The following is a 15,860-nucleotide window of genomic DNA, read 5'->3' as shown; positions in this document are numbered from 1 at the left end:
TGTAAAGGAACAATACAAAAAAATGTGCGTCACTCATCTATTATCTGTGATGCTTTTTAGAGGGATATCTCTTTTTCGGAATGGACCCAGTGTTCCAATGCTATGCACTATAAAGGCTATCGGTCCCGATATCGCTAGCGTGGGTACCCGCCCCCAACTGTTGTGCGACACGGGCAAATCGCTGCCCGTGCCGCACAACATCGCGCAGACCCATCACACATACTTACCTGCCCGGCGACGTTGCTGTGACCGGCGAACCGCCTCCTTTCTAAGGGGGCGGTCCGTGCGGCATCACAGCGACATCACTGAGCGGCCGCCCAATAGAAGCGGAGGGGCGGAGATGACTGGCCGCAACATCCCGCCCACCTCCTTCCTTCCTCATAGCGGCCGGGAGGCAGGTAAGGAGAGGTTCCTCGTTCCTGCGGTGTCACACGGAGCGATGTGTGCTGCCGCAGGAGCGACGAACTACATCGTTACTGCTGCAGTAACGATAATCAAGAATGGACCCCCGTGTCACCGATGAGCGATTTTGCACGTTTTTGCAACGATGCAAAATCGCTCATCGGTGTCACACGCAGCAACATCGCTAATGCGGCCGGATGTGCGTCACAAATTCCGTGACCCCAACAACTCTGCATTAGCGATGTCGCAGCGTGTAAAGCCCCCTTAAGGCTATTTGCGCACACTGAGAAATTTTCTGCACCAAAAACTGAATCTTGTGGCAGAAAAACACACCAAAAAAACTCATGCAGTTTCTGGTGCCTTTTGGTACGTTTTCTGGTGCATTTTTTTGCAATACATTTTTTAGTGAATTGCAGGAAAAACACACCAAAAATTTACATGCTGAAGATTTTTTTCTGCACCCAAAACTACAAGGAAAAATAAGCACTTCAGAATTCTCATTGACATTGCTGGCATAAGGATAAGCATATGTTTTTGTCAAAAAACTGCACCAAAAACGCAGTGCGCACCAAAAACGCACCTACAATTACAAGCATTTTTTGTGATATTTCCAGGCTCTCTCTAAGGCCGGTTTCACACATCCGGCTTTTTGCCGGTTTGCCGGATCCGGCGCTCTCCCATACAGTGACTACAGTACAGTGACAGCGCAACAAGCGCCGGTCACGTGCTGTCATGTGACTGGCGCATGTGACCCGGAAGTTACAGCGCTGTCACTGTACTGTATTGTCTGTACGGGAGAGCGCCGGATCCAGCAAACCGGCGAAAAGCCGGATGTGTGAAACCGGCCTAACAACATGCAGTTTTGGCTGCAGTTTGGCAACACAAAAGGAAGCAACTTGCACATGTAGCCTTAGGCTATGTGCGCGCGCTGCGTTTTTTGCCGTGTTTTTGTGCGTTTTTTGGATGCAGTTTTGGTCTCAAAACTGCATGAATTTCCTTCCCCAGCAAAGTCTATGAGATTTTATTTTTGTTGTCCGCACGTTGCAGATTTTTTTGGCTGCGTATTTGTGGTGACCACAAAGATGCAGCATGTCAATTATTTTGGCGTTTTTCACTGCATTTTTCATCCATTGAATTCAATGAGGTGTATAAAACTGCAATGAAAAACGCAAATTGTTTTTTTACATGCGTTTTGGTGCGTTTTTCAGACTAGACTCCGGGTCGATCGCTGGTATTTGTCCAGATACTGCTCCCCATATAAAGTCTATGAGGACCAGAATTGAGCGCAAAGGGGTAGGAGCCAACGCTTCATACTCACCAATCACCGGGCGACTGTCAGGGCTCATGCGCACGTCGTGTCGTGTCCCTGCAGAAATTTTTGCATGGATTTGACAGCACATGTGCGCGTCAAATCGCTGCAGAAACACTGCATAATGAATGCAGTGTTTCTGCATTCTGCTCTGGATGCAGCCCCCCACCATAGACAGAGTGGCAGCTGCATCCAGAACGCACGGAATAATTGACATGTTGCTTTTCAGAACGCAGCGATTCGGAACAAAATTTTGGCATCCAAATTGCTGCACTCTCAAACGCAACGTGCGCACGTCTCATGCACAATCTTCATAGATTGTGCAGGGGACGCAGGTCGCACGCATTTACGCTGCGGTGCAATATGCAGTGTAAATGCATGAATTTCGTCAATGTGCGCATGAGCCCTCACACTGCTGCCGCAGGAGCTCTTTCATCTACCAGAGCCGGCCGCTCATTAGGCTCATAACATATTCACTTCTTCCCTGCTCACCATTGGCTGTGATTGGTTGCAGGCAGACGTGCCGCCACACTGAGTGACAGCTGTTTCACTGCAACCAATCACAGCTGCCGGTGAGCGGGTCTTTATCGTGCTGTAAAATACATAAATAATTTTTTAAAAACGACGTGCAGTCCCCCCAATTTTAATACCAGCCAAGGTAAAGCCACACGGCTGAGGGCTGGTATTCTCAAGATGGGGAGCCCCACGTCATGGGGAGCCCACCAGCTTAAAAATATCAGCAAGCAGCTGCCCGGAAATGATGCATCCATTAGATGCGACAGTCCCGGGGCTCTACCCGGCTTATCCCGATAACCCTGGCAACCCAGTGGCAATTGGGGTAATAAGTTAATGGCAGCAGCCCATAGCTGCCACTAAGTCCTAGCTTAGTGATGGCACTAAGCTGTAAGTGAAATCACCCAAAAAATCCTTTATTTGAAATAAAACATAAAAAAGCCCCCTCTTTCACCACTTGATTAACCCCTAAAAGACCCCTCCAGGTCCGACGTAATCCACACAAGGTCCCACGACGCATCCAGCTCTGCTACATCTGACAATCACAGAGAGTGGCTATAGAGCATGACCGCTCTCTGTGAGGGTCAGGCCGCAAGTGAAGTGAGCCGCGCGGAATCAGCTGTGACTTCAGCTGTCACCGCACATCACCTGAGTGAAGTCACCGCTGATCTCGCGCTCACTTCAGTCGCGGCCGGATTTGCCGTAACAGGTGGAGGACTCCAGCTATCATCCCACATCACCGGACTGGAGTCCTCCACCTGTTGCCGGAAATCAGGTCGCGGCTGAAGTGAGTCGCGCAAAATCAGCGGCAACTACAGTCAGGTGATGTGCGGTGACAGCTGGAGTCTTTCACTTGTGACCGCATATAAGGCCGTGGCTGAAGTGAGCCACGAGATCAATGGTGACGTCACTCACGTGATTTGTGGTGTCACCACACATCACCTGAGTGATGTCAGCGCTATTCCCTCGGCTCACTTCAGTAGAGGCCTGACAGGTGGAGGACTCCTGCATTGTTTTTAGGCCAAAAACGCTTGCTCTTTGTAGTCACCACAAAGATAAAAACACTGCATCTTTCTGGTCAAAAAAAGATGCAGCATGCGCACAGAGGCTAAGGCCCCCTTCACACGTCAGTGATTTCAGTACGTATGACGTCCATTTTCATACATACCGGAGACACGGACATATGCAGACCCATTAAAATCAATGGGTCTGTGCACACATCAGTGTTTTTGCATGGACGTGTGTCCATTTGGCGCACACGAGTGTCCATGTGTTCCGCACAGACAAGTCCGTTTTTCCCCAGTAGCACGGATGTCACACAGACCGCACAGTGATGTGATCAATGTGACACATACCGGAAAAAACACGTCTGAAATAAAATTATTTTCTATACTCACCTGTCTCCAGCACTGCTGTCTTCGGCGCTGCTGTTACTTGCTTTCGGGCTCGCTCATTATGCTCATGAATATTCACTGCACCGTGGACCCGGAAGCAGCAGCATCCCAGACATCAGCACTGCGGAAAGTAGCGTCGGGGACAGGTGAGTAAAATGTTCCTGCTGTCCGTGTGCTATCACAGATAGCACACAGTGAACACGCGTGTGCCAAAATCACGGCACACGGTGGGCCATACGCACCTTCAACACGATCAGTGTTTTGCATGGACGTGTGAACAGGGATAAAGTTCCTAGTTGTGCCGGTCGATGAAGATCCCAGTGGTCGGAATCCCAACGATCAATACGTTTATCACCCATGCTGTGGATTGGTGATTACGTATGTTCACTGGACAACTCCTTTACAGATTTTAATAAATTAAAATAAAAAAAAAAAAAAAATATCCTACGTCAGCCAATCTGTAACTTATGTTGGGATGGTATTGGTCTTATATGAGTTGCTATGAAAGTGTAGAACCATTCGGCAGCTGATGACCTCACCCCGGGTTCACAGTGTTACTAAGGTTATCCCGGTATTAGCAGGATTGTAAAGCCGTGTCATCAGTGCTCCTGTCTCTATAATTTATGCTACACTTCTTCATCCTGCCATATATTCATTGTACATTGAGGGCGGTCGTTCTATAATGTTACCCATAAACCTGCCTGAGAATATTTACTCTATGTTTAAGCAAAACATAATATTTCGATCTTGTGCCATATTTTAGGTAATTTGAAGCTACAAAATTTGCAAAATTTGTAATATACCTTCAAAAATATGACTTATCATTTACAGAATTGATTTCCTCAAATTACCTTTTTAACCTTGAGAAAAAAATAATAAAAAAAAACAAACAAACAACAATTTGCAGGGACGTAATAGAAGTGCGATCTTCATGAATCTGAAGGCATGAGCAGATGTCTTGGTTGGATTGTGGTGAACCCTTTTCCTGGCTGTACACGCAGTTCAGTGATGAGTTTCTACATGCGATGGATGTCTATATAATTGTGTGCTATTAGAAGAAAGGATTTGTGAACAGAGCCTGAGGTGATAGCATATTGTGAGAATATGCCATTATTCACTGTGGGGGTTCAGCAGTCGATTAAAGTGTTTTTGGACAAAAAAGAAGGTGCAAAAACCACAAATAATTTGTTACAAAAAATCCCAATTTAGCAATGTAAGCACTACACAAAGTTTTGCTTAAAACTCACCAAGTATCATGTTGGCATCAGACGCTGTTCACTCTATGGTTTCTCTGGTGTTTCTTAGGCTAGGTTCACATTTCCGTTAAAATGTATCAGTCACAATCCGCAGCTATGGTAAACAACGGCATCCGTTTAGCGGATTCCGTTGGGTCCCATAGACTTGTATTAGTGGCGGATTGTGACTGATGACCTTGCGTTGCATCCGCTGCGCCGCGGTCAGTCGTTTTTTGACTGACCGCCAGGCGGGAGCAACGCAGAATGTAACGTTTTTCTGGCTGTCAAAATTAACGCACCGCACAGGAATTCGTCGCCATCCGTCAAGCTTGTAATGGATGTCTATGGTGCTGGATTCCGTCGTAATCCGTCTTACAACGGAATCCAGCACTGAGCATGCCCAGCATGTTTGGCACGCCCACTGGGCTGTCCCAAACACAAACGGATCATGACTGATCCGTCAAAAACGGACGCATAGCGGATGTAACGGACGCGATGGATCAGTTTTTCACAGGATTCCTGTGAAAGGAATCCTGTGAAAAACACATCCGTTGCGTCAGTTGAGATCTAATAAACAACTGATCCGTTGCTGACGGACCTGACGGATTTAAAACAACGGAAATGTGAACCTATTCTTAATTGCACAGGCAGGCTTGGACGTCAACCAGCTGTGTGGTCACAACAGCAAGAGTAAAGCCGGGGCCACACGGGGGACTACTGTGATCCTTGCATGACAGTATCATGTGAGTGTCACAGTGACTGAGGTCCGATCATGCGATTGGACCTCAGCTGCGGTGAGTGGGCCGGCACTGAGGAGGGAGGGATTTATCTCCCTCTCTCCTCCGTACCCGGCTATTGCGATTCTTGATCTGCACTCGCAGTACACCAGTGTACCGCGAGTGCAGTGCGATTTTCCTCTCGCCCCATAGACTTGAATGGGTGCGAGAGAAACCAGGAACGCATTACAGTCACAGCATGCTGCGATTGTTTTCTCGGTCCGATTAGGGCTGAGAAAATAATCGCTCATGTGTGCTGACACATAGAGTAATATTGGTCCGAGTGGAATGCGATGTTTTATCACATTCCACTCGCATCGATTTTCAAGTCGTGTGTCTTAGGCCTTAAGCTCTGCTAGGCTTCTGGGTACCTCTGGCATCACATGTTGTTGGAAACCTATCACATTTGCTCCCCGTCTTTTTAAGATTTTGTAATCTGCCTTTCCACGCCGACTATAGTTTATTGCTGTGTTGGTCTGTGTGCTGTTGTGTCCCAGTCCTACTGGTGATTATATTGCATGGTGCTTGTGTCGCGGGCGGAGGAGGGGACGATGCGCTCTCCCACTGCTCGGGTCCGGCTGCCGCTGCTGCTGCTTGGTGGTGGCTCGAGCGGTGGGCCGGATCCCGGGGACTCGAGCGGCGCTCCTCGCCCGTGAGTGAAAAGGGGGATGATTGGTTGTGGGGGTTTTGATTATGGATATTGTCCGTGACGCCACCCACGGTTGTGGTGATTTTGTGACACCACCGCTGCTCTGGACGGGGATCCCCAGAGCGATGACTGGGAGCAGCTTGGTTGTTAGTTCTCCCCTCCGTGGGTAGGGGGTTGGTTGTCCCGGGGCCCGGTGATGGGGTAGGGATGGATGGCAGGCAGGTTACGGGGCCTGGAGAGGTGCAGGGTCGCGGGGGCAGCGCTGTGCCGCACGGCACGGTGGTACTCACTCAGCCCAATGATGAAGACACAGTTCTCGGTAAAACACACGGCTGGGTGGACGGGTCCCACAGACGGCTGCGGTGTCGTTGCTCCCGGCAGGTTGGTGGTGACTGCCTTTCCCTGCACCTAAGATGTCTGTACGGTTCCAATGGGTTCCCACCGGTAACCCGCTCCCCGGCTTGGATATGGGCCGGAGGAGCCCCTTTTGCCCGTAGGCGCTAGCCCTGAGAAATGGTTGCCTTGGCGGTGGCGGTGTCTCTCTCACTCGGTTGGACGGTTGCCTTCTGTCGGGACTTGACTGTTTGGAAACCAAGGAGGTCCCCTTCACTAACGGATTTGGCAACTTCACGGCGACTCCTAGCCTTGGCGGGGTCCGAAAAGCCCCTGCCAGATGGTGCTGACTTCTCTTTGTGTACCGGTCCGGTACCGCCGGGCCACCGCCCGTCCACGTTCCTTACGGTAGACTCCAATCGGCCACTCCTGCAGACGGTCACCACCGTCTGCCAACCTTGCTGATCTGTCCGGGCCACACACCCGGACCAACTTCAGGCTGCTTAGCTGTCACTTTTCTCCTCTCTCACTTTCACTTCTCAACTGTCCTCACTCCTCTCCAAAACTAATCTGCCTAGTTTTCCCGCCTCCAGGACTGTGAACTCCTCGGTGGGTGGGACCAACCACCTGGCCCACCCCCTGGTGTGATCATCAGCCCTTGGAGGAAGGCAACAAGGGTTTTGTGTTCTGGCTTTGGTGTGCCTGCTGGGAGTGTGGGGTGTGTGGGTGTTGTGCTCTGTGGCCCCTGGATTGTCCAGGGCGCCACACTTGTTGAAGTTGTTGTGTAATTCTCTCGTCGTCTTGTTGTTTCCTTCCTGCTCGTATTTTCCTCCTTACCTCTTATTGTCTTATATCTCTGTGTGAGCGTGCTGTGAGACAGAGTTTTGGTTTCCCATGTTTGTCTATTTCTTTTGGTGTTATCACACTCCTATCCTGGCCCTCCCCTGAGGTAAAGAGGGTATAAGATCAGGGCTGGTCAGGAGCAGGTTCAGGAAGGCGGCTCAGACATCCTCACCTTCTGATGTAAGGGATAGCTAGGGTTCCCTTAAGGTCCAGTCACACTAAGCAACTTACCAGCGATCCCAACAACGATAGGGATCGCTGGTAAGTTGCTAGGAGGTTGCTGGTGAGATGTCACACTGTGACGCTCCAGCGATCCCACCAGCAACCTGACCTGGCAGGGATCGCTGGAGCGTCGCTACACGAGTTGCTGGTGAGCTCACCAGCAACCAGTGACCAGCCCCCAGCGCCGTGTGGAAGATGCTACGCTTGGTAACTAAGGTAAATATCGGGTAACCAACCCGATATTTACCTTGGTTACCAGCGCACGGAGCTACACGTGCAGAGAGCAGGGAGCAGCGCACACTGAGCGCTGGCTCCCTGCTCTCCTAGTTACAGCACACATCGGGTTAATTACCCGATGTGTTCTGCAGCTAAATGTGCACAGAGCAGGGAGCAGCGCACAATGCTTAGCGCTGGCTCCCTGCTCTCCTAGTTACAGCACACATCGGGTTAATTACCCGATGTGTCCTGCAGCTACATGTGCACAGAGCAGGAGCCGGCACTGACAGTGAGAGCGGCGGAGGCTGGTAACAAAGGTAAATATCGGGTAACCAAGGACAGGGCTTCTTGGTTACCCGATGTTTACATTGGTTACCAGCCTCCGCAGAAGCCGTCTCCTGCTGCCTGCACATTTAGTTGTTGCTCTGTTGCTGTCACACACAGCGATCTGTGCTTCACAGCGGGACAGCAACAACTAAAAAATGGCCCAGGACATTCAGCAACAACCAACGACCTCACAGCAGGGGCCAGGTTGTTGCTGGATGTCACACACAGCAACATCGCTAGCAACATCGCTGCTACGTCACAAAAGTTGTTTGTTAGCAGCGATGTTGCTAGCAATGTTGCTTAGTGTGACGGGGCCTTTAGTCTAAGGCTGGGGCCACACGGGGACTACTGCGATCCACTTGCATGACACTCGGCTCGTGCTGGCAGTACAGCAGAGCCCAGTGTCATGCGTGTGTCCTTGCAACTGAGGTCCGTTCGTGCGAGCAGACCTCAGCTGCGGGGGGCGGGCCGGCACTCAGGAGGGGAGGGAGGGATTTCTCTCGCTCTCTCTTGCGTAGCCGGCTATTGCCATTCTCGCACCGCACTAGCGGTACACCGATGTACCGCGAGTGCAGTGCGATTTTTCTCTCGCCCCATTCACTTGAATGGGTACGAGAGAAAGAGTCTCGCATTACAGTTGTAGCATGCTGCGATTGTTTTCTCAGTCCGATTAGGGCTGAGAAAATAATCGCTCATGTGTGCTGACACACAGGCTAGAATTGGTCCGAGTGGAATGCAATGTTTTATCGCACTCCACTCGCACTGTTTTTCTCGCCGTGTGGCTTAGGCCTAAGGGCCAGTCTAGAGTCTAGGAGTCTTGGTCCCCTGCTCTCCCCAATCATAATGACAGTAAGGGGAGAAGTTAGAGGTGACCAAGTAAGAGGTGTAGAGTTTAAGTCTTGGGACCCTCATCCATCGGCCACGTTGATAAAACATGGTCACCAGCTCAGAGCCTAGGAAACTTCCTACTTGAATCAGACCACAATGATGACATTGTGCCTTACCTACTAATCAGGGAAGGTCTGTGTGGATGTCATCAGGTAGCGGGAGGCTCGCAGGTCTTGTAATCCAGTGGCTGCAAGCTACTGACGTGGCCATTGGACTAGTCTCCTGCAAATCTTTTTGCTCAACCGTAGTAGATCGTATTGTCATGAAGGGAACGCAGTTGATGATTGATGCAAGTAGACGGAAAAAACTTTATAATATTTTTTTACTTAAATTGTGTGTGTTTATTTTTAGATTGGATGGTTTAGGTAGGATTGCTTATGGAAGACATGGGTTGTCTTTGAAGATCAAAGAACTCAGGATGGAACATAGCTCTACAGAGAGAGATTGATAAGGAGATGTTCTGCACATGCTGGGTCTCAAACAACTGTCACCACGTGTCTGTGAATCATTAATAAGATACGTAAGCCATCCATCTGGGCTTTATTGCAAATCACTGTGCTGCTAGGTAGATAGATGCTTAGTAGGTTGTCATGTTCAAGTTCCGGAGAAAAGAGACCCAGAAGTCATTTTTTCTGGTAAACTCTGGGTCCAAGTTGTCTCATATCCAGATATCTGACACATATGGATCAGTGCTAAGTAACATGGTAAATTGTCCTTCAAAGCTTCCAGATGACAAGTGATATGATTAGGACCTGAGACAATTGTACCATGTCAACCATAAAAGGCTACTTTCAATCATATGATGGCCATGGGTATCTGATCAATAATAAGGGACAGACGTTTTTTGTCATTCCACCTCCCAAAAAGTGATCAAAAAGCCATGTGTATCCCAAAATGGTACCAATTAAAATTAAATTTCACTCCAGCCTGGGGATGGTGTATATTTCTGGTGTAATTTATGCCTTAGAGGCGCATATTTTGATGAAGTGTCATCATGCCCTGTCCCACCCAAGCTGGGGAAGCTGGACAGGACTGATATAAAACACCAAACGTTGCAAGATTTTTGAACAACTTCGAGTTGTGAAAAATTTGTGTGACCTTTCCAGGTGTCCTATTCCAGAATTTGGGCTAAAACACCTTGGTGAACCAAACCTTATATTTGGACAGCAGATGAAAAGCATCAAATTTAAAACGTATTGCTGTTTTGATGTTTGTTTGTGTGACGCCTTGGACTAGCCAGGTAGTCACAGACATAACATCACACACACCCCCTCCCCTGGATAGTCTACATCAGTCAAACAAAATCCTTGTTGCCACCCTCCAGGGTCTGATGTCCACACCAGGTGGGGCGGAGCCAGGCGGTTGGCCCCACCCACCGAGGAGTACACAGGCCTGGAGGTGGGAAAAAGCAGTGAGTTCAGTGTAGTGCAGTTTTGGAGTTCGGTTGAAGTGGAAGTGGAGTGAGGAGTTCAGTTTGGAGTGGAGAAACTGCTAGTGTCTGGGTAGGAGCCCAGGCACTGTCAGCAAGGTCGGCAGACGGTGGTGGCTGTCTGCAGGAGTTAGTGGACCAATGCGGAACCGTAGGACCAGGGTCAGGCGGTGGCCCGCCGGTACCGAACCGGGGAGTGGAGTGAAGCTAAGCACAAAGGCAGGGCCATCGGACCCCGACTAGGCTGGGAGCCGCTGACAACAGTCAAATCCGAGAGTGACTGGAACCCCAGGGGTTTCCTAACACCCAAGACCCGACAAAAGGCAACAGTCCACACAGTGAGGATAAAAATCCACCGCCATAGACTAGAGATCCAAGGACCAGCGCCTGCGGGCAAAACGGGCTCCTTCGGTACATATACGCCGGGGAGCGGACTACCGTTGGGAAACCATCGGAGTCAACACATTCTACACAGGTGCAAGGAAAGACAGCCACCATCAACCTGTCCGGGGAGAGCAAAGACACTGCAGCCGGCTGCGGGACCCGTCCATCCAGCCGTTTGGTTTACCAGAGACTCTGTGAATTTGTGCCTGAGTGAGTACCACAGTGCCATCCGGCACCGCGCCACGCTGCCCCTGCAACCCTGCACCCCAGCCATCCAGCCTCCCCGTTCCACCACCGGGCCCCGGGATCACCAATCCCTACCCACGGAGGGGACAACATCCTAGCTGCTCCCTGCCATCGCTCCCAGGATCCCCGTCATCAGCAGCGGTGGTGCCCATCATCATCACGACCCGTGGGTGGCGTCACAAGCTATCTCCCATAAAAAACCCACCCCCTTTTCACTCGTGGGCGAGGAGCACTGCTCGAGTACCCGGGTCCGGCCCACCGCTCGAGCCACCGAGCAACAGCAGCAACAGCGGACCCGAGCGTAGCCCCTCCGCCCGCGACTTTCCATTTTCTTACCTTAAAGAGTTCATAAAAGTTTAGTCATAACTTATATGTACCCCCATATGCTCTGGAGACATAAATCTCTTCCCACCAAAAACAAACTTCATCCCTAATACAGCTAAATTGATGAAAAATAATAAAATGTTCTGACTTGTAGAATGAGATGATAAAAGACGAAAAAAGATATTCAATCAAAAAGGCCAAATTAGACCGCATTCTTAAAGGGGTTGTCCGGTGAAAGCAAGTTAACGCCTATCCATGGGATAAGTGATAACTTATTGATTGGTGGCGGTCTGACCTTTGGGACTCACACTGATTGGCAGAATGGTGAATTTTTATCCGTGAGGGGGCACATTTATCCCTGTTAGAATGGAGCGGTTGTGTTCATGCCCAGCTGCCTATCCATCCATTCCATTAAAAGCAGAGTACGGCGGTAAGCAGCCCATTTGGGTATGAATGGAGCAGCGCTCGAGCCTGCGCACAACTGCTGCATTCTAGCCAGTGATTAAAGAGGTGGTCCACTACAAAGCATTGTGGCCACATTGATGTAAAGCTGAAACAGAAGGCTTTTTCTAAATATCTTCTGTTGTCCATTTTGCCTGTGAGTGGCGCTATCACTGTCCGCTCATCCCCCATCATGTGACCCAGGCTGTAGTGACCTCTGATGTCTGGTGATGTCACGTCAACTTCCAGAGTGCGGAGTTGACCCAACATTACCGAGGTGGGACCCAGTCTCCTCGAGTGACTGGGCTGTGGGCGTAATTTTATTGCACCTCTTAGCCCATCATCTCGCACGTTATCTCCTTCGCACGGCAAGCATGAAGGATGCTGGGCTGTGATGTGCAGTGAAACTAGCACACAGCCGAGTCACCCACTGAGACTGGGTCCCGCCTCGGTGACGCAGGGTCACCTTCCAATTCCGGCAGTTGACTTGACCTCACCGGACATCAGAGGTCACGTGATGGGGATGAGCAGACAGCGATAGCACCGCGCACAGGCAGAATGGACAACAGAAGGTATTTAGAAAAAACCTTCTGTCACAGCTTTACACCGATGTGGCCATTTTGCTTTGCAGTGGACCAATTCTTTAAAGTGCCCCGTTCTGCTGATCAGTGCGGACCCCATCGGTGAGATCCCCACTGATTAATAAGTGATCCCCTTTCCTATCGATATCTGATAATTTGCTTTCACTGGAGAACCCCTTTAATGGATTCATATTATCTGTAGGCTAAAGAAGCGACAAATGTTTGGTAAATATGTGCTATAGTGGAAAATGGTTGTCACTAGGGTATTACTGAGTGTTGTAGTTCACACGACTGTATGTTCGGTCCAATTACTATCTGGGAAAAAAAAAAAAACGGTTACCACATGGACTAATGTTACTCGATGGGGCAGTGCAGATGACCGGTTTTTCTAACTGATAGAATCTGTGTGAATAAAATAGCAACATGAGACTCACCCATTGAAGTCTATGGATACGAGAAAAAAAAAACAGATGTCACAGTGGAGATTTGTACAGATACATTGGAGTTCTGTCACATAGGAAACTGTAAATGGTCGTGTAAATGATTAACAACTCCTACTGTAAAAAACGGATTGCACATAGATGACAACCGTGAAAAATGTTGTCCTGCTTTTCTGGATGAAAATATGGACCGATTTTTTTTTATAAAATCAAGTGACCCCAGCCTAAGAACACGGTTTCAATATCTTTATAATGTCCCCTTATCAGTGCACTATATAAGGCCTCTTTCACACGTTCGTGAAATCATGCACATTTTTCACGGACGTGTCAAAGGTGCGTATTGCCCTCGGTGTGCCGTGTGTATGGCACACGTGTGTTCTCCGTGCGTTATCCGTGATAACATACGGAGAACGGGAACTTTCTGCTCACCTGTTCCTGGCGTCGCTGTCCGTGGTGCTGATCTTCGGTCTCCGGTCCTGCGACTCCCCGCTGCTGCTGCTTCCGGCCGCAGTGAAGTGAATATTCAATGAGCATAATGAGCGGCGGTCGGCAGCAAGTGACAGCAGCGGCAGAGACAGCAGGGCAGGAGAAGGTGAGTAAAGATTGTTTTTTTTTCTCACAGACACATGTCTTTTCCACATCTGTGTGGTCCATTTGCATTACGTGTGAAACGTTTGCGTTTCATGTGACACCCATGATGCCGGAGAGAAAACGGACATGTTGCCGTGAGAAACACACGGACACACGTAAGTACGGAACGGACACACGTTCCGTGCGAAAATACTTACGTGTGTCCAAAACCATAGGAATACATAGGTCTACGTGTGTACGTGTCTCCGGTATGTGAGAAAACTGCCAAACACGTACCGGCACGTACGTGTGAAAGAGGCCTAAGACATAGTTATAGGGAATTTGGATTACGAGCCCCAATGGGGACAGCAATGATGATGTCTGTGGAATTAAAGATGCTGTGCAAGTGAGTAAAGTAAAAATAAATATGTTACCCGAGATCTCAGTGGTGCCGCATCGCTCTGTATACGCCACTGACTTAATCTGTTCGGTGACCTTTGCAGCTCTGCGGGATTTAATTTGCTTTTCCTTGAATGTTGTATCACCTTTCATCCATTGTTTCTGCAGGTTAGTCCCTTATAAAAGATGAATGTACATCGGTCATGAACTCTTTTATCCGCTATAAACAAGACACTGACTGCGCGGATTATGCTATTAGGTCACTTAAAGACCTAATCAAAGAGATTCACCTGTACTATGCTACAATGTGGGGGTGACTTTTGTTGGGGCCAAAGCGGCCAGGTAGCCCCCATCCTGAATCTCACCAATATAGTCAAATTAGACTGTAATAATTAAAGAGGACCAACCAACAGGATTTTCATATATAAACTAAAGCCAGTGCTATACTGGCGCTATCATGCTGATTCTATACATACCTTTAGTTGTGAGATCGGATGTATAATAACTAAAATACAGGCAAGTAAAGTGTGTGAAACGCACTGTTATTTGATTGATAGCAGCTACAGAATATCAAATAGCTGGGTCGGGTTTCGCTAGTTATTTTCACTCCTCTGTTATTACAGAGGGAGGAAGGATGGAGAGGAAGGACAGGCAGCAGACAGGGGTGGAAATAACTAGCAAAACCTGACCAGCCTTTTAGATATTCTGTAGCTGCCATCAATCAAATAACTGCATTTTACAAACTTTATTTACCTGTATTTCAGAAATTATACATCCGATCTCACAACTACAGGTATGTATAGAATCAGCATGATAGTCCCAGTACAGCACGGGCTTTAGTTTATATTGGAAAATCCTGGTGGTTGGTCCTCTTTAATTATTACAATCTAATTTGACTATATCGGTGAGATTCGGGATGGGGCAACCTGACTGCTTTGGCCCCCGACAAAAGTCACCGCCACATTGTAGCATAGTACATGTGAATGGGATCACGTGGCAACCTGCAAGGTACCGCAACTGTGACATGTAGGTTGCAAAAAAACGCTAATTAATTTGAATTGTTTGCAACTTGCTTATCTTGTGACTCTGTTGTGTTGCACCATGTAGCGCCAGCTTTATTCACCTTTCTTACCCTGTGATGGGCCAATTGGGCTTCCCTATAGTTGATCAGAATGGTTAAAGCAGCACTGAGTATTTCAGGAGCTGAACATGCTTATGTGAAATCACGCACTGTTGGTGGCTCTGGAGGACTGGAGTTGGAGAACGCTGCTCTATAGTATAAAAAGTGCAGTGACTGCTCTTGCGCATGTCAGACACATGATTTGGGCATAAGCCAATTAGGTAAATCATCTCCGGTAATCACTGCATCCGTGCTGTACTGCATTAACCAGTTCCAGGCCATTTGCCCCCGTTCCTGACCAGGCACATTTTCAAGCTTATTCATACATGTGGTTTAAAGAGCTGCAAATTTGATTTTCTATTTCAGATAACCAAATCATTTTTACATATATTTTTTCTTTACATATTTTTTTTTTACATATTTTTTTTTTTAACATCTTTACATATTTTTTTACCTAATTTGTACGTCTATTTTTATACTTTCTTCTTTTTTATTATTATTATATTTATTTTTTTTTTGGGCCTTTATTGACTGATATTGGTGGGAAAATGAATCAAATGTTTTTATCATTTTTTTTTTATTTTTATGACCCCAATGGACCACTGAAATATATTTTAAATTTTGTTCCCTTTTCCATAACAATTATTTTTATAATTGTATGCATTTTTTTTCAACACGGGCGTGGTTGGTAACATCGGTTTGGATTGGGAGCGACTGTTTTATATTCATTTATTTCCCTGCTATTTTTCATTTATTTTATTGTGCCCTTCCAGTATGGTCATAAAATAGCTTTAAGGCACATTTAGGGTATGTGCCCAC

The 15,860-nt window shown here is 48.1% G+C and overlaps 1 protein-coding gene across 1 annotated transcript in view; it reads left to right on the top strand.

Annotated features, from left to right (window-relative positions):
* PRKCE (protein kinase C epsilon) overlaps positions 1–15,860 on the top strand; it is a 616,040-nt gene that overhangs the window by 155,497 nt on the left and 444,683 nt on the right. The window lies entirely within an intron of this gene.

Source organism: Anomaloglossus baeobatrachus, chromosome 3, assembly GCF_048569485.1.
Source record: "Anomaloglossus baeobatrachus isolate aAnoBae1 chromosome 3, aAnoBae1.hap1, whole genome shotgun sequence".
In the NCBI taxonomy this organism is placed as follows: domain Eukaryota; kingdom Metazoa; phylum Chordata; class Amphibia; order Anura; family Aromobatidae; genus Anomaloglossus; species Anomaloglossus baeobatrachus.
This window is presented reverse-complemented; position numbering and strand designations above follow the sequence as displayed.